This window comes from Camellia sinensis, chromosome 11, assembly GCF_055761805.1.
Source record: "Camellia sinensis isolate YWXY chromosome 11, ASM5576180v1, whole genome shotgun sequence".
Lineage (NCBI taxonomy): Eukaryota > Viridiplantae > Streptophyta > Magnoliopsida > Ericales > Theaceae > Camellia > Camellia sinensis.
In genome coordinates this window covers 85,258,277-85,268,383 of record NC_138971.1, presented here as the reverse complement: position 1 = coordinate 85,268,383, position 10,107 = coordinate 85,258,277, and positions in this window count along the sequence as shown.

Below are 10,107 nucleotides of genomic sequence, written 5' to 3'. Positions count from 1 at the left end.
TAGCGATCGAACACTCGGACACTTATTCGGTCCGCCTTGTATCATGGCAGATATGTAATTTTGGTGTTTACTTGCCATTTCTCATGCATTAGGGTTTAAACACACGGACACGTAATCAGATTATCTTGCATGATGGCAGATATGTAATTATGTGGTTTACTAGCCATTTCTCATACATTACAGTTCGAACACTCGGACACTTACTCAGACCCTCTTTCATTATGGCAGATATGTAATTATGGTGTTTGCTTGCCATTTCTCATGCATTCGGGTTTAAAAAAACGGACACGTATTCGGATCCTCTTGCACGATGGCAAATACGTAATTATGGTGTTTACTAGCCATTTCTCATACATTAGGGTTCGAGAACACGGACACTTATTCAGACCCTTTTGCAGGATGTCAGATATGAAATTATGGTGTTTACTTGCCATTTCTAATGCATAAGGGTTTCAACACTTGGACACTTATTCGGACCCTAATGCGTGATGACAGATATGTAATTATGGTGTTTACTTTCCATTTCTCATGCATTAGGGTTTAAACACACAGACACGTATTCAGATCATCTTACAAGACGGCAGATATGCAATTATGGTGTTTAATAGCCATTTCTCATACATTAGGGCTCAAACACTCAGACACTTAATCCAACCCTCTTGTACGATGACAGATATGTAATTATAGTGTTTACCTGCCATTTCTAATGCATTAGGCTTTAACCACTTGGACACTTATTCGAACCCTCTTGCATGATGGTAGATATGTAATTATGGTGTTTACTTGCCATTTCTCATGCATTAGAGATCGAACACTCGGACACTTATTCGGACAGTCTTGTATCATGGTAGATATGTAATTATGGTGTTTTCTTGCCATTTCTCATGCATTAGGGTTTAAACACAAGGACACGTAATTGGATCATCTTGCATGATGGCAGATATGTAATGATGGTGTTTACTAGCCATTTCTCATACATTAGGGTTCGAACACTCGGACACTTATTCAGACCCTCTTGCATTATGGCAGATATGTAATTATGATGTTTACTTGCCATTTCTGATGCATTAGGGTTTAAACACTTGGACACTTATTCGGATACTCTTGCACGAGGGTAGATTTGTAATTATGCGTTCGAACACTAGTACAATTATTCGGATCCTCTTGCACGATGGCAGATATGTAATTATTTTGTTTACTTGCAATTTCTCATGCATTAGGGTTTAAACACACGGACACGTATTCAGATCTTCTTGCATTATGGCAGATATGTAATTATGGTGTTTACTAGCCATTTCTCATACATTAGGGTTCAAACACACGGTCACTTATTCGGACTCTCTTCCATGATGGCAGATATGTAATTATGGTGTTTACTTGCCGTTTCTCATGCATTAGGGTTGAAACACACAGACACGTAATTAGATCACCTTGCATGATGGCAGAAATGTAATTATGGTGTTTACTAGCCATTTCTCATGCATTAGCGATCGAACACTCGGACACTTATTCGGACAGTCTTGTATCATGGAAAATATGTTATTATGGTGTTTACTTGCCATTTCTCATGCATTAGGGTCATCTTGCATGATGGCAGATATGTAATTATGGTGTTTACTTGCCATTTCTCATACATTAGTGTTCGAACACTCGGACACTTAATCAGACCCTCTTGTATAATGGCAGATATGAAATTTTGGTGTTTACCTGCCATTTCTAATGCATTAGGGTTTAAACACTTGGACAATTATTCGAACCCTCTTGCATGATGGTTGATATGTAATTATGGTGTTTACTTGCCATTTCTCATGCATTAGCGTTCGAACACTAGTACACTTATTCGAACCCTCTTGCATGATGGCACATATGTAATTATGGTGTTTACTTGCCATTTCTCATGCATAAGGGTTTAAACACACGGACACGTAACTGGATCATCTTGCATTATGGCAGATATGTAATTATGGTGTTTACTAGCCATTTCTCAAACGTTAGGGTTCGAACACTCAGGCACTTATTCAGACCCTCTTGCATTATGGCAGATATGTAATTATGATGTTTACCTACCATTTCTCTCATGCATTAGTGTTTAAACAGTCGGACACTTATTCGAACCCTCTTGCATGATGGCAGTTATGTAATTATGGTGTTTTTACTTGCCATTTCTAATGCATTAGTGTTTAAACACTTTGACACTTATTCGGATACTCTTGCACGGGGGTAGATATGTAATTATGGTGTTTACTTGCCGTTTCTCATGCAATAGCGTTCGAACACTAGTACAGTTATTCGGAACCTCTTGCACAATGGCAAATATGTAATTATGGATTTTGCTTGCCATTTCTCATGCATTAGGGTTTAAACACACGGACACGTAGTCAGATCCTCTTGCATGATGGCAGATATGTAATTATGGTGTTTACTAGCCATTTCTCATACATTAGGGTTCGAATACTCGGTCACTTATTCGGACCCCCGTACATGATGGCAGATATGTAATTATGGTGTTTATTTGTCATTTCTCATGCATTAGGGTTTAAACACACGGACATGTATTCAGATCCTCTTGCATGATGGCAGATATGTAATTATGGTGTTTACTAGCCATTTCTCATACATTAGGGTTCGAACACTCGGTCACTTATTCGGACCCTCTTCCATGATGGCAGATATGTAATTATGGTGTTTACTTGCCATTTCTCATGCATTAGGGTTTAAACACACGGACACGTAATCGGATCCCCTTGCATGATGGCAGATATTTAATTATGGTGTTTACTTGCCGTATCTCATGCATTAGCGATCGAACACTCGGACACTTATTTGGACCGTCTTGTATCATGGTAAATATGTTATTATGGTGTTTACTTGCCATTTCTCATGCATTAGGGTCATCTTGCATGATGGCAGATATGTAATTATGGTGTTTACTTGCCATTTCTCAAACATTAGTGTTCGAACACTCGGACACTTAATCAGACCCTCTTGTATGATGGCAGATATGTAATTATGGTGTTTACCTGCCATTTCTAATGCATTAGGATTTAAACACTTGGACAATTATTCGAACCGTCTTGCATGATGGTTGATATGTAATTATGGTGTTTACTTGCCATTTCTCATGCATTAGCGTTCGAACACTAGTACACTTATTCGGACCTTCTTGCACAATGGCACATATGTAATTATGGTGTTTACTTGCCATTTCTCATGCATTAGGGTTTAAACACACGGACACGTAACTGGATCATCCTGCATTATGGCAGATATGTAATTATGGTGTTTACTAGCCATTTCTCATACGTTAGGGTTCGAACACTCGAGCACTTATTTAGACCCTCTTGCTATATGGCAGATATGTAAATATGATATTTACCTGCCGTTTCTCATGCATTAGGGTTTAAACAGTCGGACACTTATTCGAACCCTCTTGCATGATGGCAGATATGTAATTATGGTGTTTACTTGCCATTTCTCATGCATTAGCGTTCGAACACTTGGACACTTATTCGGATACTCTTGCACAAGGGTAGATATGTAATTATGGTGTTTACTTGCCATTTCTCATGCATTAGCGTTCGAACACTAGTACACTTATTCGGACCCTCTTGCACGATGGCAGATATGTAATTATGGTGTTTACTTGCCATTTCTCATGCATTAGGGTTTAAACACACGGACACGTATTCAGATTCTCTTGCATGATGGCTGATATGTAATTATGGTGTTTACTAGCCATTCCTCATACATTAGGGTTCGAACAGTCGGTCACTTATTGGGACCCTCTTGCACGATGGCAGATATGTAATTACGGTGTTTACTTGCCATTTCTCATGCATTAGGGTTTAAACACACGGACACGTAATCGGATCACCTTGCATGATGGCAGATATGTAATTATGGTGTTTACTTGCCATTTCTCATGCATTAGCGATCGAACACTCGAACACTTATTTGGACCGTCTTGTATCAAGGCATATGTCTAATTATGGTGTTTACTTGCCATTTCTCAGGCATTAGGGTTTAAACACACGGACACGTAATCGGATTATCTTGCTTGATGACAGATATGTAATTATGTTGTTTACTAGCCATTTGTCATACATTAGGGTTCGAACACTCGGACACTTATTCAGACCCTCTTGGATTATTGCAGATATGTAATTATGGTGTTTACTTGCCATTTCTCATGCATTAGGTTTTAAACACACACCTATAATCGGATCCCCTTGCATGATGGTAGATATGTAATTAGGGTGTTTACTTGCCATTTATCATGCATTAGCGATCGAACACTCGGACACTTTTTCGGACCGTCTTATATCGTGGTAGATATGTAATTATGGTGTTTACATGCCATTTCTCATGCATTAGGGTTTAAACACACAGACATGTATTCGGATCCCCTTGCATGATGGCAGATATGTAATTATGGTGTTTACTTGCCATTTCTCATGCATTAGCGATCGAACACTCAGACACTTATTCGGACCGTCTTGTATCATGGCAGATATGTAATTATGGTGTTTACTTGCCATTTCTCATGGATTAGGGTTTAAAAATACGGGCACGTAATGGGATCATCTTGCATGATGGCGGATATGTAATTATGGTATTTACTAGCCATTTCTCATACATTAGGGTTCGAACACTCAGACACTTATTCAGACCCTCTTGCATTATGGCAGATATGTAATTATGATGTTTACCTGCCATTTCTCATGCATTAGGGTTTAAACACTCGGGCACTTATTCGAACCCTCTTGCATGATGGCAGATATGTAATTATGGTGTTTACTTGCCATTTCTGATTCATTAGGGTTTAAACACTTGGACACTTTTTCGGATACTCTTGCACGGGGGTTGATTTTTAGTTATGGTATTTAGTTGCCATTTCTCATGCATTAGCATTCGAACACTAGTGCACTTAGTCGGACCCTCTTGCACAATGGCAGAGATGTAATTCCGGTGTTTACTTGCCATTTCTCATGCAGTAGGGTTTAAACACATGGACACGTACTCAGATCCTCTTGCTTGATGGCAGATATGCAATTATGGTGTTTACTAGCCATTTCTCATAGATTAGGGTTCGAACACTCGGTCACTTAGTCGGACCCTCTTGCATGATGGCAGATATGTGATTATGGTGTTTACTTGCCATTTCTCATGCATTAGGGTTTAAACACACGGACACATAATCGGATCGCCTTGCATGATGGCAGATACGTAATTACGGTGTTTACTTGCCATTTCTCATGCATTAGCGATCGAACACTCGGACACTTATTCGGACCGCCTTGTATCGTGGCAGATATCTAATTATGGTGTTTACTTGCCATTTCTCGTGCATTAGGGTTTAAACGCACGGACACGTATTCAGATCCTCTTGCATGATGGCAGATATGTAATTATGGTGTTTACCAGCCATTTCTCATGCATTAGGGTTCGAACACTCGGTCACTAATTCGGACCCTCTTGCATGATGGCAGATATGTAATTATGGTGTTTACTTGCCATTTCTCATGCATTAGGGTTTAAACACACGGATACGTAATCGGATCCCCTTGCATGATGGCAGATATGTAATTATGGTATTTACTTGCCATTTCTCATGCATTAGCGATCAAACTCTCGGACAGTTATTCGGACCGTCTTGTATCATGGCCGATATCTAATTATGGTGTTTACAAGCCATTTCTCCTGCATTTCGGTTTAAACACACGGACACGTAATCGGATTATTTTGCATGATGGCAGATATGTAATTATGTTGTTTACTAGACATTTGTCATACATTAGGGTTCGAACACTCAGATATATAATTATGGTGTTTACTTGCCATTTCTCATGCATTAGGGTATAGACACTCGGACACTTATTCGAACCCTCTTACATGATGGCAGATAAGTAATTACAGTGTTTACTTGCCATTTCTCACGCATTAGGGTCTAAACACACGGACACGTAATCGGATCCCTTTGCGTGATGGCAGATATGTAATTTGGGTGTTCACTTGCCATTTATCATGCATTAGCGATCGAACACTTGGACAGTTATTCGGACCGTCTTGTATCATGGTAGATATGTAATTATGGTGCTTACTTGCCATTTCTCCTGCATTAGGGTTTAAACACACGGACACGTAATTGGTTCATCTTGCATGATGGCAAATATGTAATTATGGTGTTTACTAGCCATTTCCCATACATTAGGGTTCGAACACTCGGACACTTATTCAGACCCTCTTGCATTATGGCAGATATGTAATTATGATGTTTACCTGCCATTTCTCATGCGTTAGTGTTTAAACACTCGGACACTTATTCGAACCCTCTTGCATGATGGCAGATATGTAATTATGGTGTTTACTTGCCATTTCTCATGCATTAGGGTTTAAAATGCATGGACACGTATTCAGATCCTCTTGCATGATGGCAGATATGTAATTATGGCGTTTACTAGCCATTTCTCATACATTAGGGTTCGAACGCTCGGTCACTTATTCGGACCCTCTTGCATGATGGCAGATATGTAATTATGGTGTTTACTTGCCATTTCTCATGCATTACGGTTTTTTTTTTGGGTAAGTAAGTAATAAAATAAAACAAAGAAATTTACAAGTTTACAAGGGGCATACCCCAGGCACGCCCAAACAACAAATAACTAAAAACAAATATAATCAACAAAACTAACACTACACCCCCTAAGAAAGGGGGTAAACAAGAAACTGAAAACACAAGAACCCAACTTTGCCCATATATCCTTTTTGTCCTCAAGTAACCCCTACCATCAAAGATAATAGAAGGGAACTTGAGGTGAATATATGGGCAAAGAAATACAAAACATCACAAAATTTTAAGAAACAAAACGCACACACTGACAAAACAACAACCCTCAAGCCGAAACAAAGATGATAATCAACCCCACAAGCCCCCATTCTCTACTGCAGATAAAACATGGAATCCAATAAGCGTCCCACTCCTCATAGCCGTGACATCCAAGCCACTGAACCAAAGCCAAGACGGAGGAAAAGATATACCCCAAGAGAAATCCCAGCAAAGTCATATGAAGCTAGCACGATCAAAAACCATATGCCACGGACTAGAGAGTTGAAGTAAATGACAATAACCCCTCAGCAACAAACCAATCCACAGCCAACAAAATCAAGAAATCAATCATCACATCCCCCAGTCCCTTCCTTGGTAGATCACAGGCCTCAAACCCCACGGCAGTGTGACCAGCACTCCATGTCAGGCGTGGCAATACGATCAATTAGGATGGGTCACATGAAGACAAGAAGCGACCAGAAAACCGGTAGCTATCCTCCCGCTCATCTCCCAGTCTCTAACTCGGCTAGTTATTGAACCACTATTCCCCATAGCAGTGACTCCCCAATCACTCTTGGCGGAGATGGCTCAAAACCACCCTCATATCGAGTCACATGAGGATCACACGATCAATCACCATAAAATAATCAACTGTAAAAGATCCGCTGCAAAGAGATTAAACACAATTTCCAAAATAACCCAATATGACAACAAGACCACGTGCACCATAAAAGAAGGCCCACAGACTGTCCACAGTGGAAAGCCAAGCCCACAGCCCACTGAAAGTGAACCCAAAATTATTAAGTATAGTAGCCCCAAAACAAATACCCGTGGGTCAAAAAGAACCCCACTTTGCAGCTCAACGCATATAAAATAATATGCACACCCATATAATCCACATACCCTTCAAAATTTCACGTTGTGGCAGGCCCCATCACTAAAGCTGGAACCTGTTATATAAAATAGAAGCCCACACGTGGCCCACAAAATATAATCCAGTTGGGCCCCATCAATATCTTCACAAAATCAAATTTGCCGTGGACCAAAACAAAACAATTCAAATAAAGGTTTTGTCGGGCCCACATCAAACCAAACACCCACTGAGTTACAAATATATTATATAAATAATATATATACCAAAACCAAATACCAAAACCGTGGGTCACTCTTTCTGGTTTGTGAACCAATAAAAAAAAAACTTTTTTTTTTTAAAAGCTTCCCACGTGATCCCACTTACCAACACACACTACCCATCATCATCTCACATATATCAACCCAAAAAGTACAATGGAAATACTACCATGCAGCGCGACTCACCACAGTGAAGGCCCTGCGCGTGGACAACAAGACCATCTTCTCCACCCAACACGGTGAACTCACAGTGCACACTACACACGCCATTTTGCTTCGCGTGAACAGCAGCTCAAAAACCATTCGACCAAGACCGACCAAGAAAATAAATAACCCCATCGTCGGCGAGACTAAGAAAGTCATACACTGAAGCTTGTAGACCCACCGGTGATTTAACCAGAAAAACAATCAACGCCGCTAACCTCACCGTCGACCCCACCGCTGATTCTAACCAAAAACGGCCAGAATAGCCACGGCAAACATCGGCGCCCATCATCGGTGTATAGACCTTCGACCAGCCCAAACTAGCAACGGTGAACAGAGCAGCGCCAGGAAATGATCCCATGCCGGAGCAAAAAAAAATGCATTCCGAAGCACTGGACCCAAGCCAAGAACACACACCGACTTCGTAGAAGACCGGTTGCAACAACTTCAACATGATCTGAACATCCCCTCTTGAAGACCCAAGCTGGACGGATCAGAACATGAAGAGAATAACCATCCAGCCAATATCTGAGATATGGCCGTAACAAAAGGCACAAAACAGCACCATAACCTAAACTCAAACAACTCACTCTATGGTTAACAAAACCAGCCGGAAAGATTTCACCGGACTGGAAACTCACACAACAAACATTCTCCCTCAAGAGGTGAGAAAGACAAACGAACAATGAACCATTTACACTCCGGGGGGAGCTTTCTCTCTCTAGAATCTAGAGAGAGAAGCTCTGCTTTCTTCCCCTATTCCTCTCGCATTACGGTTTAAACACACAGACACGTAATCGGATCCCCTTGCATGATGGCAGATATGTAATTGGGGTGTTTACTTGCCATTTCTCATGCATTAGCGATCGAACACTCGGACAGTTATTCGGGCCGTCTTGTATCATGGCAGATATCTAATTATGGTGTTTACTAGCCATTTCTCAAGCATTTCGGTTTAAACACACGGACACGTAATCGGATTGTCTTGCATGATGGCAGATAAGTAATTATGTTTTTTACTAGCCATTTGTCATACATTAGGGTTCGAACACTCGAACACTTATTCAGACCCTCTTGCATTATGGCAGATATATAATTATGGTGTTTACTTGCCATTTCTCATGCATTAGGGTATAAACACTCGGACACATATTCGAATCCTCTTGCATGATGGCAGATATGTAATTATGGTGTTTACTTGCCATTTCTCATGCATTAGGGTTTAAACACACGGACACGTAATCGGATCCCCTAGCATGATGGCAGATATGCAATTTGGGTGTTTACTTGCCATTTCTCATGCATTAGCGATCGAACACTTGGACACTTATTCGGACCGTCTTGTATCCTGGTTGATATGTAATTGTGGTGCTTACTTGCCATTTCTCATGCATTAGGGTTTAAACACACGGACACGTAATTGGATCTTCTTGCATGATGGCAGATATGTAATTATGGTGTTTACTAGGCATTTCTCATACATTAGGGTTCGAACATTCGGACACTTATTCAGACCCTCTTGCATTATGGCAGATATGTAATTATGATGTTTTTTTTTTTTGGGTAAGTAAGTCATAAAATAAAGACAATGAAATTTACAAGTTTACAAGGGGCATACCCCAGGCATACCCAACAACAAATAAATAAACGAATACATAACCAACATAACCTACCACTGCCCCCCCTAAGATTGGGGGAGAACCACAAGAACAACAGAAAAAGCAAAGTAACCCAACTTTGCCCATATATCCTTTTATCCCCAAGTAACCCCTACCATCAGAGATAATAAACGGAAACTTGGGATGGATATATGGGCAAAGATACAAACAAACACCAAAAAAAAAACTTAAAAGCCACAACAAGCAAACTCACAAAGCAACAACCCTCAAGACAAATCAAAAATGATAACCAACCACATTCGCCCCCAGTCTCTCCCGTAGATCAAC